This window comes from Camelus dromedarius, unplaced genomic scaffold, assembly GCF_036321535.1.
Source record: "Camelus dromedarius isolate mCamDro1 unplaced genomic scaffold, mCamDro1.pat HAP1_SCAFFOLD_180, whole genome shotgun sequence".
Taxonomy (NCBI): domain Eukaryota; kingdom Metazoa; phylum Chordata; class Mammalia; order Artiodactyla; family Camelidae; genus Camelus; species Camelus dromedarius.
This window is the reverse complement of record NW_026989839.1, coordinates 320,269-339,255: the sequence shown is the minus strand read 5'-3', so window position 1 is coordinate 339,255 and position 18,987 is coordinate 320,269. Positions and strand designations below refer to the sequence as shown.

At 40.5% G+C, this 18,987-nt stretch overlaps 1 long non-coding RNA gene across 1 annotated transcript in view; it reads right to left on the bottom strand.

The window, feature by feature from the left end:
- The window catches only part of LOC135320898 (uncharacterized), a 54,316-nt gene extending 52,735 nt beyond the window's left edge, over nt 1-1,581 (bottom strand). Inside the window, exon 1 of the long non-coding RNA XR_010380240.1 lies at nt 1,446-1,581. This is a non-coding gene — a long non-coding RNA (uncharacterized LOC135320898). The remainder of the gene's footprint in view (nt 1-1,445) is intronic.
- Between the last annotated feature and the right edge of the window lie 17,406 nt (nt 1,582-18,987).

Sequence of the window (18,987 nt, the reverse complement as noted above, 5' to 3'; positions counted from 1 at the left end):
ACCCACAACATTGTGTGCCCCGTCCCTTTTTTTTAAATCTTATGCTAAACAAGCTTTTGTAGATTATGCTTATAAAGAGATGAGGTATCAAAATACATACAAGGACACACATCAACTCTAAGATGTTGATTAACTCCACTATTTTGTTTCTATTTGTTTAATTTCTATTAAAAATTTAAGAACCTCTGCACTCAATATAACAAAATGTTATTGGGTTTTAAATCCAGAATTTAGAGGTTTTGTGTGTCATTACTCATTCTTATTTGTATGTTCACAAGACAAAATGATTTGAAAAACTCTCTCCCCTCCCTCTACTCACTACTGGCTCTCACCTGAGTTCCCAGACCACACATCGAGCAGCCTTTCACTTTACCCAGAACTGAACTCATCAGTTTTCCCCCCGAACTTCCTCTGCAAGTTTCCCTCCTAAAAGCACAGCAGGACCATCATTTACCTGATTAATCCACCCAGAAAGCTGGGCCTTACTCCATCCTACCTTCACAGACAGCATTCATCCTTTCTTTTTACCATCTAAACATGTCTTCAATCTGTTTGCTTTTACCCACTGACCATCTCACCGCTCAAGTGGAAGCCACCAACACTGCACTCCTGGAATCACGAGTCTCCCAAGTGGCCCCACAACCGCTCTCCCCTACTTGAGTCAAATGGTATTCTGTCAGTCCCGCGCTTATAGGACTCTTTTCAATCCCACTGTTCTTAGAAGAAACTCCCAGTTCTTCACCTGATGAAGGTCTTTGCCATGAAACTGTCAGCTCAGGGAGGGCAGGACACGCCCTCTCTCCTCGGCCCCGCCCTCTGGCAGAGCATCAGCATGGAAGGACCTGCTGAGTTACACCAGCCTGTATTCTAAACCTGGTCTTGTGTTCTTAGCAAAACTGCTTCACTTATCCATATAAATCCAAGGTAGATTAGAAAGATCTTAGATGTTGAGCTAGAGTATTGATTTGGGGATTTTGCACTAGCAACCTGCAAGTACATGTTCTAATGATTCTCTCTTCTAAAAACCACACTCAGATTTAAGTAGTACTTGTGGAATGTCTTCAGAGTAAAAGGGACTGTACTTTTACAGACTTTATGTTTTATAAAATGAACAAACCGGACAGGGTCACAAATGGAACTGCCTCACAAGTGACAGAAGACAGGTGAGAGGCATATAGCAACAGGTCACATAGATGGTAAGAGAAAAGTTGATTCTCCAACCCCCCCAAATTTCCTCAAAAAACCAAAAACTCTGAATTTTGAAAGTAAAATACTATCATATAAAGAAATAAGATAAATAGTCCTCTTCATCAGGGTTTCAAGATCTGACTCCAGAATTTTTAGCAGGCTATACTGAATCCTAGCACAGAAAAATCAGATGGAATAGTGGTAAGTTTCAGAAAAACTGCAGTAATTCCTCCAATTGTAAGTGGACATGCACTCACCTATCGAAGGTGAATGTAAACCGCATTCTGGAGAAATTCGGAAGCTCCCAGGCTCCGCTTCTGGATGGCAAAGACACGGACAGCTTTGAAGCATGCTTCTAACTGAGTCACCGGCATTCTTACACTGCAGGGGGAAACGGATGCTCTCAGTTATGAGCAGAGATGTTCCTGTCGTGTCTCACAGCCCGTGCCTGGGGACTCAGTGCCCTGCAGCAGCCCGGCCCAAGGTGAGGACATGCAGCATGGCCCACCCAAGCAGGAGGTGCACTGTGCTTGAGAAAGCCCATCCCCGATGGGGTCAAGAGGGGCTGGTGGGGTTGTGTGAACCTATAAATGCTCACAGACATACACCTGCCTACATTCAAGTGATACAATTAAGAGTAGCAGGCTGTTTAACAAAATTTCAATTGTCAGTGGAAATTTTACCATTCCTTTCCACTTGTCCCCAGCACTCTGAAACAGGCTTAGGCTCTCTCATACCTGCAGCTCTGATGCAATAGTTGTAAAGTCATTTTACTTTGCTGCAGGTGTCCTCGCTCCCCGTTTCGCTGTGAATGTCCTCCCTAACACACTCAGATGTCTTCCTGGATCTCTCCCTGAGTTCCTTGCTCCTGTTCCTCAGATCCTAAGATAAAGGACAACTGAAGACACATGACCAGAAAAGGCACTGTGGACTTGAACAAAGTCCTCTGTGACCCCCTATGTGAGTACTGCCCACCCCTTAATTTTGTTCTCAAGGTTCTGCCTAGGGTGACACCCAGACAGCAGAGAGTCCTGGGTCATTAAAGGCTGTGTGTCTTGGGCGCGGGGACAGGTGCAGGAGCTGGTTCTGGAACCGGGCCCATCCCCACCTCTGCTTCTCTCTCTCCGGAGGCCTCGCTGCCAAGCCCCCAGGCTCCATGATCTTCTGTCCTTCTCTTCTACTCTACTCCAAGCCCCTTTCCTCTTCCTTTATTCCCTAATTTTCCCCAACTGGAGTGATTTTTCAATCACAGAATCTGAAAAAATTTCCTGCACATGAAAAAGAGGTCTCCAGAGGTCAATGCCCATATGCTGGTTCCTGAAGATAGCCCCTGGTTAGGGGGACTCTCACCAAAGGTCACGGGGCAGCAGGCATGTTGCAGGGTCGACCACCCCCAACAAGAATTTGCTGTAACCCCAAGGCACGCACAGCATCCCTGTTCACAAAAATGTATTTGGACCACTTATCCATTATTAAGAAGCAAAAATAAAAAAAAATTGCCCATGTTTCTTAATAAAATTATTTATGAGGTGGAAAAAGAAATTGTAATAGAAAAGAACAAATTTGACTCCATATTAGATGTGTTCCTTTGGCTTTAAACCTCTGCCCTGTTTTCTAGATTCAGACTTGTTAGCTCTGGAGCTTTTGTAAAAGAAAGTTGCCTTTAGCCTGAAATATCCAGGAGAGACTATTCTCCGGGCTCTGATCTTTAAGGATGTTAGCTCTTCTGCACTTATATATAGATGGCAAGTAGTAAAACAGAATAAACATTGTTTATTTTTGGAGGTTTTACAGGGGCACCATGATTTGACCCACATGGACAGCTGCAAGAACAAAGGATTCCAAGGAAATCAATTCGTACAGCAAGAAGTTTGCAACAACCAACCCCACCCCCGCCCCTTTTTAGTAAAAAAGGAGACTGAATTCTGACTTGGGGAAGAGGGTTCTCCAGGATATCAGTATGCCATCTTCTGGGTCTGCCAGCTTTTCAAATAAAGTCACCATTCCTTGCTCTAACACCTCAACTCCCGATTTACTGGCCTGTCATTCAGGAAGCAGAACTAGTTTTGACGTGGTAACTAAATGACTTCATTGGAGGTAGTATGTCTCCACTGTTTCCTCATTTCCAATATGTCACAACCTATCAATTTTATATGCTGTTTAACAACACAACCAAAAAATCTTTGTTAGGGAATTGATTCTACGGAAAGAAAGTTATTTCTACTCCTTCAAACCTTTTTTTTTCTTTTCTATTTTATTTTGTTTTGCTTATTGAAAAGAAAATAAAAGTGAAATCATTTTATTTCACGTATTTTTGTTACAACTACATATTTTAAATTCTACAGAAAGATTTAAATTGCATTATAAATTTGTTCATATATTAATATAAAGATATATACACAATCAATGCGGATTAGGAAAGGAATGGATATTTACTAAAAATCCACTGCACATCCAGTCTTTTACAAGCATATCCTGGAATATAATAAGCTCTAGAATCCAGGGGTCCCCCACCCCCTTTCTCCCTGCCGAGTGCCTTAGTAATCAACAACCAAGGCACCATCATAGAGCCACGCGATATGTATTTTAGGTATAAATGAGGAAATTAACTCATTCAACTCTAAATCAAAAACCTTAAAATAAATACTGAACTTATTTACAAACAAAGAAAATTGAACACAATTAAGTACAGTTTCTTCCCCAAGGTCACTAAGCTAATAACTGGTAAAGGCAAGATTTGATCTCATCTGCCTGATTCTAAACACTAAGGTGGAAAACACATTTGATTGTGGAGGGTCCAGCAGCAAAGCCTATCACCCTATCTTTATTCAGATCTAGCCTTAGACAGCCTGAGACAGCACCCCATTCCTCTGGAACTCGAGGATAACACAAAGGATTTTATATCCAGTAGTTTCTTAGGTCTCATTTATATAAAGTGTCAGCAGGTCAGCAGAAAAAACTCTGGGAAATATGAGTGGGTCCAGAGCTTTTTGCTGATTAGTAACTTTATTTATCAGAACAGCGTGACCTTCCCATGAGAGGCCACATGGACCTTAACTAAAGGCAGGTGAGCAATGAAAACTAGCAAGACCCTGGAACTCAAGCAAGAAGGATCACTGCCATCCCCCACCAAGTTGCCTCTTCACCCGCGTGGGCACGATGGCAGAAGATCCAGGTTCTTGTCCAAGTTACACTATCATGGATTCTCACCCATAAACAGATACGACTCTATGCTGTCTTAAGTCCTTCCCAACTCAAATATGATGACACCAATATCTGAGCAGAATGTCTATGTCTCCACTTCCTCTCTTCTGTTAGGAGAATAATTCTATGGCCACAAAGCAGAAATCCAACTAAAAACACCATGCATGAAGCCAGGTGAAAGTCTGCGTAAGACACTTTGCTCTCACGGACAGTGAATGAAAACTCAGAATAAGTGGTTCTTCTTCCTCTGTAAGTGGGAGGTAGCCTGATTGTGTGTGTGTGTGTGTGTGTGTGTGTGTGTGTGCGTGCGCGTGTGTGCATAAATCAAATACAATGAATTCTGGGATGTGTACAGATTTTTTTATGTTACTGTCATTTCATGAGGATGAGACAACCTTTAAAGTAATTTGAATCTAGTGTTCTGAGACATTCTCAGGTTCTTTTGGTGGAGGAGGGGAAAGGGGAAATGAAAGGAGGAAAGAAGTAAATGAAGCAAAGGAGTAAGAATACTGCTAGCGAAAGGCAAGACATTAATTTTGTTCCTACTTGCATCACACACAAATTAGGGACTGGCTTTCCCCAGGTGTCTTGTGGAACACTGAGTTGCAGAAGAGGCAACAGCCCATTTCTCACTGAACTTGTGACAGTACATGACATCTTATAGACACAAATCATTTACCCGGATCAAACACTCTAGCAGCAGGCCGTAATTCTCCTATTTTGGGACACAAGAAAACAGGAGTTCAAAGCGGATATATAACTTGACAAAAGTCAGAGGACCATTAAACAAGAGAGGATGAATTCAAACTCAGATCTGAATGCAGAGTCTGCTCTTCTCACTCCCAGGACTGGAAAATCCTTAACACACAGGCTCCCCAGCTCCCCTGCAGTGTTCCTGGTGCCAAGCATTTCCCATGTTAATGGTCGCCAGTTCTGACAGTCACAGCGCTCTGTGCAGCCAATGGCCTCCATCGGACCTTGATCATCTACCTGTCAAGCCCAACAGGCTTCTCCACAAAGGCAGGAATGCTGGCTTTCAAGTGCATAAAAAGCCATCCCTGGTCTAACCTGGGCTCTTCGGAGGCCTCTCCAGCCTAAAGGCAGCCATGAAACTGCTCAGAGTTTGTACATAAGCCACACTACCTCTCTCCATCAGTCTCCCCAAATATACTACTTAGCTACGACCACTTTGATAATCTTGGAAACAAATTTTGAAAAACAGAAAAGAAAGGATTCTGGAACAAGTATTTAATACTTACAATTTTAAATGACAAGTTACAAAGTGAGTATTGACAATCCGAATCTGCCTTCCTAGGTGTCAGTTTGAAGAGTTAAAAAATATAATTGCAAAAAATTCTCACTTACAAAATTAAGTAAAACATAAACAATAATCTGGGCTAAACTCAAAAATAATGCCCATGTTGTCCATGGAGAAAAATACAGGACTATACTGAGGGGTAAATTAAGAGATGTGAATGTAGAGACATCAACATATTGCATGGAGGAAAGCAGTTTTGTAAAGATGAATGTTCTGTTAAAGATAATTGAAAACTTACTAAAAAATGCTATGAAAACCCTTATCTGTTTTTATACTTTAACTTGAACAAAGTATTTTAGAATTCTTCAGGAATAATAAAGTCATAATACTAGCCAAGAAAAATTGGGATGGAAGAAAAGAATCAAAAAAAAAATCACACTGTCAGATATTAAATAAATTTTTACAATATGTAAGTTATGGTGCTGGAGTAATAAAGTAAGATTGACAGAAGGGAACCATGAGCTCAAAAAGAGACTTTAGTGTACATAAGTATTTTGTGCATGTGGGATTTCAAATCAAAGAGCAAAGTATGAATTCAATAATTGTCCTGGGACAATCAGAGAATCACCTGGAAAGAACAAATTCTATTCCTGTCATAATGACCACAAGAAAAATTACAGATAGTGATGTAAATATTAAAAAGTACTAATAACAGCAAATACAACTCTTTGCTCATATTAATTCAACTTCCTCTCACTATAACAAGTACTATTATCATCTCCATCTTAGAGATTAAAAAACCTACAGAAGAGATTTGTACCATTATAAGAAAGTATTTCTAAAATAATACCAAAAATAAAACCCAAAAAGAAGACATTTACTATCTTAAGTATATTTTGGGCCACAAAAAAAGTAAACCTACTGAATAAAATGAAAGGCAAGAAATGACAAGTAAAAACTGCGTGATACATATTGATGAAGTCAAGCGGTTAATGTTCATAACATACATAGAGCTGTCACAAAGCAACAAGAAGCTCCTTCACTTAACTGTGTGCAAAGGACAAAAGGGATCATTCACTTTTTAAAAGTCAGATGGCTAATAAGTGAAAAATGCTGAATACCTCATTGGTCATCAAATGCAAACTAAAACAATGAAAAAGCACTTTTGCTCATCATATTGGCAAATATTTTTAAAAGGTGTTCTAGCTAGTGTCCATCTATGAGAGAACAAACTGTGAGCAACGTGTTTGGAGGACGACATGTCAATGGATATGTAAACTCTGAAAAACGTTTGTACACACAGACTCAACTCCCCTTCTAGGAATTGTTTCGTTTAGAAAAAAATCAGTTCAAAAAGATGTACTCATCAGGATATTTTCACAGCACTGTTTACAATGGTGGGATGAAAAGCTGAAGTGAAATCAAATCCAGCTATAGAGAAATGGTTACATAAGCAATTCTACATCTTTTCTTTGCCCACTGGAGATGGAATTTCTAGAGTCACTTGAAAAGAGCCTGTGATGAATGTAAATGTCACATCCAGGGACTAAATTTCCAGAAGCCTTAACTAAAGGAATACTCATACGAGATCACAGGAATATTTACAGAAGAAGGATGCCAGTCAAACATCTTTTCTGACAGTGGAAAATGGAGAAAACTTAAGTGTCCACCATCAAGACAATGAAGCGGTAAATCACGGCGAGATGTGGGCTATGATGGGGCCGGCGTTTCGGCATGGTTCAGGGCCTTGTCCACAGCACTCTCCCACCAAAGGTGTCCTTGCACAAGAGAACACACCTGCACATCAGGGGACCCCTCCACTCTATCTGAAAGGACCGGTTGAGTATGGAGTGGGAGGACGTCTATGTTATACTCCTGAGTGAATAAAGCGAGCTGCATAAAACATGTATTATGGTCTTATTTTTCAATAAAGCATATATACACACACATATACATAGATTTCTCAGATTCGTTTATGTATCTATGTATGTATGTGTATATACATAGGCATAAATGTCATGAAATATATACACCACATTGTCAACAGTTTTGCCCTCAGGAAAAAAGGGGAAGGGATGTAAAGGCCTTTCAGTACCACCACAGTTCTCTTTTCAGTATTTCAGTTAAATATACTTGGAATTTAAAAGTTTATTTAAGTCCGAAGTAAAATGGACGATGCCTCCACAAGACAGAATGCTATACTGGTCATTAAAAATCATGCCAGGGGAATTAGAATATTGTAGGAAAACATATAAAAAGCCAAATGGAAAATGGAGGTCTCCACACAGTAAACAGGCACAGAGTGCTCACTGGTTTTTATGAGAGAGTTGATACACACTGATGAAAAGAACAGAAAATAGTTGTTAAAGTGTTAATTATTATCTCTGAGTAGTGGGATCAGGATAGCCTCTTTTGCCCCTTTTTTCAGACTTATTATATTAAATACACATTATTTTTCATCTGAAAAAAGCATTTTAAGATGTGTAGTACCACACATTGGAGAAAATACACGAGTACATACAGAAACAAGTAACTAGGAGACACCGCAGCAGCGTCATGTAATGTAGAACGGGCGATCCTGATTAACACCGCACAGTTACATAAGGACCCACAAAGTGAGAGCACCTGCTGTAACAGGGCGCGGCCCCCTTCTATTTGTCAGTTGTGTCTTCAGGGCTGAGGCAGTTCTGAGCACGGCCAGTGTCAGTGCTGGTGTCTGGATGAATGTCACTGGAGGTGAGGGCACCTGCAAGCCGAGAGGAAGAACAGAAATCATCCTCTGCTTTTTCTGTCTTGTTTCTTTGTTACTTTAAAAGAGAGGCATAAATAAGGTAAACTGGATCTTCCCTACTGAAATTTCAGTGATGAAACCGTTCTTAAAATCTTCACAGCTTATATTCTGCTTATAACTGTCTTTTCAACAATGTATCATATTTATTAAATGTTAATTAACTCAATTAACTCCCTGTTGAAACCTTCTATTAAAGAACATGAAATGCCGTATGTAAAAGCACCACGCCTGCAGTGACTACCTTAGATGCCTTGACGGCAGTGCAGTCAGCATTCACCATCCCGTGGCTCTGAGCTCCTGGATGCTGCTAAGAGAGCACACTGCCGCCTCAGATGGAGAGAAACTGTGAAAACATTCTCTGAAATCTACAGCACTGACAAAACATAACTGACAAATCCCAGGCTCCTTTGAGGCTGTCATTTTCTGTTTCTGTCCAAACACCGTCAATGAGCAGGACCACCCCATTCCTGAGCCATGGGACTCATGTGGGAAGGAGTTTTGGAGAAATTTCCAGGTATAGAATGTAACCAACAATATGTAGAACTCTGACAAAATAAAAGATGAAATACTCTGATTATGGAAGACACTCAAAATATCCTCCTAAGCCTTAGTAGCTGGAAAGGCTGGGCTTCTCCACATCCACTTATTTATTTCACAGCCAGTGAGCATCTCCCACAAACCCTATTTCCCTGTGTCTGCTGGGAGCCTCAGGCACACTCTTGTTGTCGATCTGATAAGTCACAGGGCAGAGGCGTGTGTCTCACGCCTGCTAACATCACACAAGCTCGCTTCCTAGCCTCACTGTCTGAACTTGGCCCCATTTTCTCACCTGTTTATTTGGTATCTGTTCTTCTGTAAGCTGCCTGAATTGCTTCTTGGAACATGTCAGAAGAATGAGTGGGTAGATAAATGGACAGATGGACAGGTGAGAGATGGGCAGACAGAGAGAGAGACTGCAAGAAAAGGGGAACAAAGAAAATTTCCTATGCAAAACCCTCTTGAAGTCAGGGAAGAAAACCACCACGGAGAAATGTGAAGAGGCAGGTGGCTTAGGGCTGTTTCCTGGATTCCATGAAAAGTCACACCAAGAGATGAGAGGGTAGAACTGTAAATAATAAAAGAAAAAAAGCACGCATGCTTGAAAAAATATATCTACAATATGTACTTTCCAAAGAATAGATTCAAATCAGAAGAGGCCAATAACACAATCATTGGGTATTTACCGAAGTGAGAATCCCATCTCCAAACCACAAGTCTTCCCTTTGGAGCGCTGAGAGTCCTCACGGTGCGGCCATAACGCCGTCTCCGCAAATCCATTCTATCCTGCACTTACGAGGAACGAGAAGCTGTGCTTGGTCTGCCCATGCGCGTCATTTACACCCCACAGCACCTCTATGGGGGTGGGACGCCTAACGAGCCCGTCTTTGCAGGACAGGAAACAAGTCCGGGAGATGCTAAGCTGACCTAACATTTCTCCATCTCACAGGACTGGTCGCTCCAGAGCAGGACTCGAACTCGGACCCACATTTGTAAGCACGGTACTAACGTGCTCTGTGTGCTTTTTGTGTGTATAATACATTTATTTCTGGCATGAAAGTATATTTAATAAATGTCCGGTTGTCTTGTCTATCTCATTAGCTCACAATCAATATTTATACTGTTGAATTGTACTCTTTTCCCCTGGAGAAAGGAACGGAAAGAGCTGGGGTCAGAATGAGGTGGGGCTCCATTCTTTATCTGGTACCTCATCTCATCCAAGTCCCCAACAAGGGAGAAGGAGCAAATGTTGTCTTCAAATTTTAAAGAGAGTACTCCACTGATGGTGACTTACTCAACTCCAAAACCAAGGCTGGGGGCAGGGACATGCAGCAACCAGAGCAGTATCACCTGTAGGAAGGCGGAAAAAGCTCATGGGAGGGCTCAGGGGGTAAGCCTGATTTAATTTCAATCGATAAAAGAATAACACACTCTAAAAATACTAGCATGCAATGGATTTGCTCTTTCTTGTCATTTAGCAAGTTTCCAAAGCGCACATGTAAGATTATCGTGAACCAGTGAAAAGAAGAGTCTACAGACAGGGAAAATCAATGCCACAGGCAGGCTGAAAACCAGGCTGGAGGAAAGGAAGGGAAAGGGCCTCATTATGAATAGGGGAAAGGCTGGGAAAAATACATCATTACAAGGACTCTCAAGCATCATTCAACAATCATATTATCATTCATTCAAAAGAGAGTTACTGAGGTCCTATTTTGTGCAAGATTTTACACAGGGCAAAGCAAGAGTGCAGCGTCCATGGTGGCAGCAAGTGGCGGGGCTTAAATACACTTCTGATCCCGGAACTGGCACACTTGTCCTCAGTATAAAGGCAAAGAAAAAAAAGTAAAATAATGCTCTGTAAACTCAAAGCATTGTTGCAAAAAATTAAAGAAGACCTAAATACCTGGACAGACACAGCACGCACATTCCTGGATCAGAAGACAGCGCTCTTGGAATGGCAGTGCTCCCCAGAGCGATCCATACATGCAATGTGGTTTTGATCACAATCCCAGCGGGTTCCACTGCAGAAACTGACTAGCTGCTGCTACAATTCATATGGGAATTCGAGGGTCTCAGTAACCAAAATGTGCTTGAAAAAGAACAACGTGAGAGGACTTGTAATTCTCAATTTCAAACCTTACAACTGTATCTCTAGGTGAGGCTAGAGGCCATTTTTAAGTTATTATTGTGTTTATCCTTATTTTCTAAATTCTCTACAATGAAAATAACTGTTACAATAAGAAAAATAAAAAGTAAGGTATCTTTTAAAACATGCACACAGATTCATTCATTGGGAAAATAATATTTTAACTATAAAGAGGTAAACAAATATCTAGTGTAAAAGGACTACTTAAAACAAGAGTGCATTTATATTTTTCATAAATTGAAAACTGAAAAGTACAAACACATCAAGTTTCTAGGGAGACTGATGCAACTTATTAATAGTTATTTTCAAAAATTCTAATTGAAGAATGAAAACTCAAGAAAGGGAAAATCGTGATTGACAGCCAACTGCAAACACATGGAGAGCAAAGTCCTAGAAATCACAGTTCCTTTAACTCTGCTACTACCTCAGTAGGAGAGGAAATTCCTCACTGAGGGAAGAGTGGAATCCCATGCATAAGACAGGATACACAGTACAAACTGCACTAGAATAGGGGGTGACTTTCTTAGAAGAATTCTAAGGCTACAACATTGCTGAAAAACTATAAAAACACTGACAGACAGATTAAAACACACAGTCATATATATTATACAGAAACATATGAAGTCTGCTCCCATGTTGCATAGAAATACATATATATATGTTCATTTATGGGCACTGATTACTTTATCCCAGGTAGAAAATTTCAACTAAAACAAATAATCAATAATACACTACTCTTGTCAAATCTAGTTGATAAGTTACTCTGCTATGTAAACATAATGTGTCTAAGATAGATCTAAAATTAGTGAAAAAGATCTTTATATGCTTTCTTGAACTCTTCTCAAAATTCCAAGCTTAATTTTAAAATAGATCTGAGCAGTATTTCTATATAATCTTTTCCCTCGTGAAATGAACAACACAGTCTGTTGTCAAAATTCTGTCCTTACAATGATTCACGAGCACCGTATCCTAACAAAACTGCTGGACAACAAGGCACTATCCAGACACTGTGACAAAACAAATGAAACACAAGGATGACAGTGACCCTATTCTGGAGGGCTTATAATCTATTCCAACACAGGGGTTTTTATTTGATTGGTTTGATTTGTTAGAAAAATAAAATCACTCAAGTACTTTCTTCTTTGAGCATTCTGTAAATAATGACTCTGTTTTTAGTGTCATGAGCAGGAAAGAGTTAAGCATGACTTGATTAGTTCAACTAGCAACAATCATCACTGGAAAGTGAGTAATAAAGAAGTAAACTGATAGCAATGCTTCTGCCTACATGAGACCTAAAATAAACCTACACTGATCTCTGCAAGGAAAATGAGGAGTTGAGGTCCCCAATGAGAAAACAAACTAACAAGAAATCAAAAAAGGAAAGACATTTTCCATAACGATTCCAGGAAGGAGTGGAGCATGGTGGTGAAGAGCACAGATGCTTGGGACAATCATGAGTGTCCGAACTCCCACAGCACACTGATATGTCAGTGAAATTTTCTGCATCTCAGTCTCCTATCCATAGACTGGGGACAACAACAGAACCCGTCTCCTAGAAAGGTCCTAAGAATTAAGTTATTTTATATATAAAGGTTTAAATAAAATACCTCAGATTATAAATATTACCCCAAAACACAAGGAACAAAGAAAACAATGATAAATTTGAATTCATCAAAATGTAAATCTTTTCTTCAAAGGACACCATCCAGAAAGTGAAAAAGCAACAGGAGAAAATTTTTTCAAGTCATTTATCTGATTAGGAATTTTTATCTTCAAATTAAAAAAAAAAAAACTCCTATAACTCAACAATAAAAAGGGAACTCAATTAAAAATTGAATAAAGTATCTGGAAATGTATTTTTCAAAGAAAATTTACAAATGGCCAATAAGCACAATCAAACGATGTTCAATATCATTAGCTGTAATGGAAATCAAGTCAAAACCACTAGGAGAAACGGCTTCACACTCACTACAATAGGTTATAATAAAAAAAAGTGTAACAAGCTCTAATGAGGACACAGAGGAAGCGGAACTCGCAGCCCTTGCTGGTGAGGATGTAACGCTGTGTGGCCACTTTGGAAAACAGCCTGGCAGGTCCTCAGAGATTTGAACATTTGGTTTATGAATGACCCAGACTTTCTGCTCTCTGGGCACACACGTAAGAGAACTGAAAACAAATGTCCACATAAAAACTCCTATAGGAATATTCACGGCGCCATTACTCATCACAGCCAAAAAGCAGAAACAACACAAATGACTATCACCTAATGAATGGGTAAACAGTGGGGCCCAGCCATGCAGTGGAATATTATTCAGCAATAGCAAAGTATAGAGTACTAACCCAGGCAACAACGTGGACAAACATTTAAAAGATTACTCAGTGTGAAAGAAGTCAGTCATAATAGATGGTTCCTTTTACATGAAATGACTTGTTTTACATGAAACATCCAACACAGGCAAATCCACAGAGAGAGAACAGTGGCTGCCTGGGGCTGGGGGAGGATGGGGAAGATGGGAATTACTGCTTGTGCATACGGGGCTTCCTGTTGTGGGATGAAAATATTCTAAGATTGACTGCAATGCACAATTATGGCATAGAGTAAAAACCGCTGTACATTTTAATGGGTGAATTGTATTAAAACTGTTAAGGACAAAAGCACCTAGGGCCAGTACTTTCAAATAGTAGATGCAAATTGCTAACTTTTATCACAGGAAGAAGAAACTGCCCTCAGCATGAAAGCAGGAGATCTTCAAATGTGGGTAAACTGAAATTGGACAAGAGCATTTCATTTGAAACACTTGCTGAGTGTACACGAAATATTCAGAAATAGGAAAATCAGTCTGACATCACGAAGAAGCATACTGCTTCAAATGAAGATCAAGGATTCGGCAAGCCCAGCTGCTAAAAATGACCAGAGAAGAAACCTGGTTCTTAAAACAAGCACCAGAGCCAACAAGGAAATGGTGGTGAGGAAAGCAGGTGGCCGAAATTCTGTAACAGTTAGCTACAAATAATTTCTCCACTGAAAATTCAAAAATAAAATGAAAGTGACGCAATGCTGTGCTGGTCTCACGTGAATGGGCTTCCTCTGTTGCTCGACAGTTCTGTAACCCCGAATGAGAGACTCAGGAGAATCAGCATGGTTCCTGGCTGTCCCCAAGTGACTGCCCACCAGCACACTGACCACCATCACATCTGCCAATGTTGTATTGCAGAGAAGAGACCAACTTCTAAAAGGCACAGGAAATGTTGACCAGGGAAGAAAAGGCTGCAGTCAGTCCTGGGACAGAGGCCCTGTAAGCAGAGGCCAGAAGGCTGCAGGTGAACTGGAGTTGCCCTGGGGCAGGAAGGGACCATGAAGGAGCAGATCTCAATTCTCTACTCTCTCTCCCTCGGGTAGGAGAGATAAACCTGCATCCTACTCACCTGGAACTGTGGTTTCTTGCTTGCAGAAGTCTTAGCTACAGTAAATGATTACTCAAGACTCTGTGGAAAAAACCCAGAAATCGATAGGGAGTAGGGAGCCAACTCCACGAGCCTATCAAATGCTCCCATATTTATTGTGTATAATCAAAGGAAAAAGTCATTAACAGTTGTGTGATACTAAGCAGGAACTTGGGGAAAGAAGGGATGAGAAAGAGATTGTAGAATCCACCATGAGTACAAAGTCTTACTGTATCTTTAGGGAAGTCATGGGTTGAGGGGAATAAGATACATTCTTTGATATGTGAATTACAAAGCAGACCACCAGACCAGCTAAGTCCTTGTTTTGGGGATAATAGACTATCTAACTGCACACAAGCCCAGCGTTTATAGCTGAGGACCTGGGTCCTTGCTTTGCAATGAGCAGAGTGCTATCTAAAATCTCAACTATGCAAGCAAAACATTGTCTCTGCTTTTTAAGGCAAGAAGACAGGAGTGAGGATGCAAAGGCGCTTGCTTGCAAAGCAGTTACTAAGCTTTTTTTTTTCTCCTTAAAGTTGACAGGCGGCTGGGGTCTGTTTCAATTTGTTAATCCAATCATGGGCTCCCACATGGAACCATTATGGAGGACACCCTTGGGTGACAAATCCTGGCTCTGGGCCTTTTCCTGCCAGCTTCAGCCTCTCTAGCAGGGTCTAGGCAGATCCCTGAATAACGATCCTACAGAACCACCCACACTCTTAACTCCTGGTGCTTGAAACTTAATTTTAGCTCTACACAACTTAACGTAGAAAAGTTTCAGAAATAAAAGGTATTATATTCATTTTATATCTCATCATAAGACTGATTTTTCTGATTGCTCTAAGCTGCTTCTTCTTGGTAAAGCAACTAATTCTGCAGGTGAATTCAGTACTTTCTTTGGGCATAACTAGCCAGTTTGGTCTCGCTGAATTCTATTGGTCAAATACCGATACACTTAATTGATTTCATTGTTCATCAGTTTCAGCTGGGAGTATAGGGAGTGTCACTTTTTGCCTCAGCTCACCCTCAACTCTTTATCATCAGCAACTCAGGCCTCCGGAAACCAAAAAAAAATAAAAGCATTTGTTTCCCTTCTACACTTTCAACAAACCCAACAGGATACATCAGCCTGGAGAAAGAATTCAACACAAATGTTTAAACAAAAATCTATAAACCTGAAGCAACTCCATCTCCGAATCATGATACACAATGACATGAGAGTAAAGCATGGGTGGGCCTGACCACCTGATTTATATTCTTCAAAGGAAGGAAGGTTTTCCTATTTTTTATTACCACTCTGTCATTGTTTCTGATTAAGCCAAAAACTAGTGTATGAAATAATGAAGCAGTGCAATAACAGATTTTTGTTGTATCAATTACAGAAGGCATTCAGAGGGGTTAGGAAAACCCACCTCTGTAAAATATTCAAAATTTCTTCCACTGTTAAGAACACGTATACAAAATGCAACAGAGAATTCAAACTCTTGTGGAGAGGAGCAAAAGCCACAGAAACAAAGCAAAGTCATTATTATGAGTCAATTCAAAATTCACTGGACAATCATGTTCAATGCATTCAAGGAAATTTAAAGGCACACTGAAAACCATTCACTTAATGATCTGCAGGCTAGAGGAAGAATTTTTCTCTTTATCAGACAACAGAAATCAATAGGGTGCCCCACCAAACAAGGACCAAAGAACAATCAGTTTTTTAACAGTTCTGATAAATCAGCATGTTGTAAAGATTAAAATCCAGAAATTTTAAACATTCATTCACACCACAATGAAACAAGCACTTAAAAAAAAAAAACAAAAAGCCCAAAGAAACTAAGCACATAGATCATGTACCTGGATCAATGAGAACTTCATGTACCGCTGGAAGAAAGAACAAACTATACCCTTTTCCTTGAAAAATAAAACTACTTTTAAAGATAAATGCTAAAACACATTTCATCATTCATGTTGCTTCAAGGCACTTGTATCTCAGAAAAATCTGAGGCACTTGTATCTGATTAGAAAAGCAATTCTGAGTAATAGTATGTTACGATTCAGTGCCAGTTTGCTTTAGAATAAAAGAGAAAACAAAAGCTACTGTTTCTCACATCCTGCAGTGTGTGAAGTGCCTCCCGGCCTCTTTCTCCTCCCGTTTTCTAAGCTCATGCTCCCCAACCCTTCTGAAACAAGTATGACAACCTCTTATTCCCAATATGCCAAATGACAAAAGAATATCAATTTATTTGTGTAAATATATGCCTACAGCTTAAACTAGAGGAGAAATATATCAGAAGTCTATATGGAACTTCTTTCTACATTCCTGAAATAACACACACAATCGTTCACAGAGACACAAACATATTCCCCCTGGATTACTGGGCACTTCACAAGCTTAGGACTTCCAACTTCTAGAAGATAAATTTGTAGTTAGTTTAACATACAGAACTGTCAGCTTTTGAAAGCCTTGATCATCTGCTAAACCATCCAATTATCAAAGAGACCCAATTAGCCTTCTCTGTAGAATGTAATTTCCCATGATGGCAAAACAGACCCTAAGAAGTACTGGATCCAAGGCTCGTGTTTATCACTAGCTATGATCGTTTTTAAGCACATTAACAGATTCAGAATGGTTTGTCCCAACAACATTTATTCTTCTTGATATAGTATACATGTTCAAATGCCTATACAGAGACTATGTCCCATGATGGTGTTAAGAGTTCTTTTGTGTATTGCAATATTTATTTTTAAGTGCAGACAAGGAGGGTGGGTGTTACTCAGTTGTAGGCCACCTGCTTAGCATGCAAAATATCCTGTCTTCAGTCACCAGTACCTCCAAAAAAATAAATAAAAATAAGTGCTTATTTAAAAATGAGTAAAGTTATAAAAAAAATGCAGACTAAAAACCACTGCAATCTAGGAGCCGCAATTGGAATAAAAAAACAAGTGTTTCTATCAAATATTGACTATATGCCAATCACAGAGACAACCACAAATCACCCTTGACAACCATCACGTGTGATTCTCAGCAACCCTACTAAGTAGACACAGATGAGAAACCCGGCACTGAGGATGAGGAGACGAAGCTCGGAGGAGCCGGGGACGCTGACCGTCCTGCTCCCCATGACACCACGTCAGCCCAGGGCAAGAGCTGACAGAGCTGCACTGAGGGGACACCCAGCTGCATGGAACCTTGGGGAACTGGGGAGTCCCAGAAAACACTAAAAGTTTTTCAGTGGAAAACCAGCTCAAATATATTACACTGTGCCACATTCTTTAAAAAGGGAACATGACTGAGAACTTTTAGATGCCTCCGTGTCCTTTCTGCCATCATCAGTTACTTGCCCTCTCAGCAAGACCGGTGATGATCTGGACCCCTTATGAAGTGCACTCAGATGGCAGAGCTTTTAAAGCTGTTTTATTAAGTTTGTAAGACTCTGTCTATGCCTCACACAGGCGGTCATCCATCAATTCTCCCCGGTGTGGATATACCACCTGAAATCATTCCTTTCTGCTTTTTAAAATCCCTTCATCTATTCCAGACTTTTCAACAGCAATGAAGCTGCTCAACCACAGACAGTGGACAGCTTTTCACTAAATTACTCGAACAGCCCTTCGGACTACCTGGAAGCCCTTTACTTCTATTAAACCCACCTCCAGGTACTTCATCATTTTCTGATTGGTGGACTTGGCCTCTGACTGGCCTACTCAGAGAGCTCCCAGCATCACATCCAGGGATGGGAGAGGACCCTGCAGTTGGGAGAAATCATTGAGGAAGGCGAACATCCTCCACTCAGGTGTGCACTGCTAGAAGTGCCACAACGTGCTAAGAAATTATACTGTCTTTACCCCTGGGCTCCCATGGACTGGTTTCAAATTAACCAAACTCATGAGACACTGATGCAAGAAAACCAGAAATTTAACTTATTAATGTAACAGAAGACGTGAAAATATGAACCAGACTGAAATATCAGAGTTCAACCATGAGTGCATGTTCTCCTCCATGGCCCAATCACGGGAAGGCAGTCACATGGCAAGCGTGGACAGAAGCAGAGCAGTAAGGATTTCTAGATTAATTCAATGGACTGAATTTCTGTTATACCAACAGATCTACTGCCTGGAAAACAATCAACTGTAATCACGGTGCACTCTTCGTGGACAGTGGCCGAGACACGACTGTGAGCAACTGTGTGACTCTCCTTTCTCTGTCCTTTCTGGGCTAACTGATGCACAGATATACAGAAATCCAGGGATGCAGGTACCTCTAAACACCCAAAGCCCGTCTCTGTGAGCCTCAAAGCCAGACAGCCAGGGTTTAAATGCCAGCTCTGCCACTTACTATTTCTGTGACCTTGGCCAACTTACCCTCTGTGTGCCTCAATTTCCACACTGTAAAGCTGGGATATAAATCAAACTTTTCTTACTCGCTTG